This window comes from Phaenicophaeus curvirostris, chromosome Z, assembly GCF_032191515.1.
Source record: "Phaenicophaeus curvirostris isolate KB17595 chromosome Z, BPBGC_Pcur_1.0, whole genome shotgun sequence".
NCBI classification, from domain to species: domain Eukaryota; kingdom Metazoa; phylum Chordata; class Aves; order Cuculiformes; family Cuculidae; genus Phaenicophaeus; species Phaenicophaeus curvirostris.
Window position 1 is genome coordinate 50,857,325 of NC_091431.1, and position 2,831 is coordinate 50,860,155.

Genomic DNA, 2,831 nt, shown 5'->3' on the forward strand with positions numbered 1-2,831 from the left:
GGAATTTCATCTGTAGGAATGGAGGGTTAATAGAAATTTCTGAGAAGAGAAACTTGAAGAAAGGTCATTGCGCATATGTAGAACAAGAGAACTTACGTAAATTCAAAGCTATCTTCTATTTTTGCTGCTGTTAATTAAATGTTATCTTGTATGCTTCATGCTTACAAATCACTTCAGCTATTGTCAGATCTCAAGTAGCTTCCCTTCATTTCTTCTTCTTCTTCAATGAAACCAATTTGAAAGTCTCTTTCAGCGATTTGCTTTTAATTGGAAAGTACTCCCAAATGCAAGACTGAACAATGTGGTCACTGATGTGCATTGATACTGACAAAGCATTACTTGTCAAGCCTGTGTTTAAAAGGAACCATCTGACTGGAATCTGTAGACTGGCTTAGTTTTCCCCTTTTTCTCTTATCCCTTGAGATTGAGTAAGCCTCGGGAGCAGTATGAAGACAGGCAAGCACCGAGACTCTACCGGGGATCACAGAGACCCCAAATCACTCAAAGTAAGGTGCTAGAAGCCTAAACAAACACACTAGCAGCTGAGGCTAGCAGGTGAGTTTTGTTCATTTCATTACCATCCCCTCATGATGGTGTAGACAGTGGGTGGGAGGGTCTAAAGCTGTTTCGTTCTTCACCAAAAATAAAAGAAGCCAGGAAACGAGTTGATTTTGACTGCTCTGCTGAGCTGTCAGAGTGTGCTAGTGACTGAGGCTGAAGTCACAATGCTCCTCTCCTCCTCTGCTTCCTCTTCTTTCTTCTGCCTTCTCCAGTGTGTGTCTGACTCTCCTCTGCTACTCACCCAGCTAACTTGTCATGTAATTCCTCTGCCAATCCAGAGAGATCATTCAGCTCAGAGAATGACCCAGTGAGCCACCGCAAGTCAGAGGCACGTGCAGGCAGGTGAGTCTGGAAGAGGGTGGGAACACAATCTCCCCTTTCTGGCAGTGGAAGTCACTGGAACAGCCTGAGCCCTTCCTGGTTTGTTGGGAAAGAGCTAGCAATTTGTTAGCGCTTTGGAATTACACTATGGGTAACCCTTGCTTTCCAGGGACAACCCATGAGACCGAAGATTGTAAATGGAATGTGTTAAAGGACATGTCTTCCCTTTGCAAGTGTCAGAGCACATCCACTTGTTTTCTTTTCTTTGATATTAATATCTAGGAAAAAGACAAAGAATCAACATCCCTCTCATCATCTATTTAAGTGGACTTCACAGGAAAGCTGAAGAAACAAGGAACAATTCAAAGCTGCAAGCTGCACATACTGTAAGGCAAATGGCTCCACTGAGAAATGGCATTTTAACTCTGTTCTGATGCTGCATACTCTTAATAGAGTGTTGAAAATAGGTCTCTTGTTCTAGCTAATGTTGTTTGTGGATTAATAGCACTCTTGAGCAGGTTATCTGGTCATTTTAAATAAATGCATAGTAGTAATTCTTTTTCACAGGATTGCTGTGGAGTCTTTTTAACCCTGGTAATATATTGTTCAGTGATAGTTGTAATTACTTAGCTGAAAAGCTACTTTGTCAGTTTTCATTAAAAATTCAAGCAGTCCCTTCGCTTGCCTTATCTTCTCAAAAATGCCTTTATTAGTCCTTATTGTCCTCATAGGTTCCAGTGCGCCAAGGATTCACTGCTCACGTAAGTCCTGCCCACCTGTAGCGACCACTGTTATGGGAGGAGAAACACTCTGCTCCTCATGGACATACTGAGCACCTAGTGAGACTTTGCACTTTCTGACTCAGCTGGTATTACTCACTCCTCTCTGTTAAGAGATTAGTCCCACCTCTGGTTTACCGCAGTTTTCCCACTGCTACTTACATAAACCAGTGTTATCCCACTGGTATTTGTGTTTTCAACATTGTCTGTTAAATAATGAAAAATAAATTGGCCTTTAACAAGGACCCTGGCAAGTATACAAAATCTCCTACCCGTCTTTCCTCCATGCTGACTTACAGAGAATGAGCTCAGGGATACAAAATGAGATCATCCTTCAGCTGTAACAGTACTAGGTTTTTCAGTCTACTTATTTTTGCTGATAGTTGAATAAAGTGGAAGGAGCTAATACTTTGAGATCTATGTAGATCCAGTGGTACAGGATTTTGTTTTTAATAGCAAATATATTTCAGATAGCTAATATAGAACTAATCCAAGCCAAAGCCTGAGTTCATATCCATCAAATAAATGCAATTGCAAGATGGAAAAAATCCATGGGCTGAAACTCTGTGCTGAAATACAGCTGTTCTTTGGTGGGAAAAACACAGAGAAGACTTCCCTTTTTAGGAAATTCAGTCAAGCTCATAAAGCCAAGGAATACGTGAATGGTATGGCATCATTTCATTATCCTCGACATTGACTCTTGGGATTCACTGGAAATATTTATATCGTTCATTAAGAGGGTGCCAGGGACCAAACAGGACTGATGAACCACATGCCAATCACACAAGGAAACTGTTAACCTGCTGCTGGTCTCAGTTCTGAATCAGATCTCTTCAGTACAAAAGGCAGCCATGTTTCAAAGGACATTTTCTTCCACGATCCTGTCCCCACAGGGAGCATGGACAAGCCTGGCAGTAGGACCAGCTACTTTGCCAAAAAAACCCAGCCTCCAGCAGGATTTATACCCCCAGACACCACTTCAGGGAGCTGTAAAAACAGGTTATGATTGCAGGCCAAACTAATATGCCCAGTAGTAAAACAGAAAGCAAACACGTGGCTGAAAGACCTTATCCCATTGAGGTCAGTCAGAGGTATTACCTCCATGCTGTCCCATCTCTGCTGTCGTCTTTGTACCAGCCTTGCTGAGGATGCTGCAGCAGCTGATGCCGT

General features: G+C 42.2%; 1 long non-coding RNA gene across 1 annotated transcript; it reads left to right on the forward strand.

Annotated features, from left to right (window-relative positions):
* Positions 1–416: 416 nt before the first annotated feature.
* Positions 417–1,131, forward strand: LOC138733526 (uncharacterized). Its single transcript, XR_011339423.1, has 3 exons — positions 417–555; positions 774–903; positions 1,052–1,131. It is a non-coding gene; the product is annotated as an uncharacterized lncRNA (long non-coding RNA).
* The last annotated feature ends 1,700 nt before the right edge of the window (positions 1,132–2,831 follow it).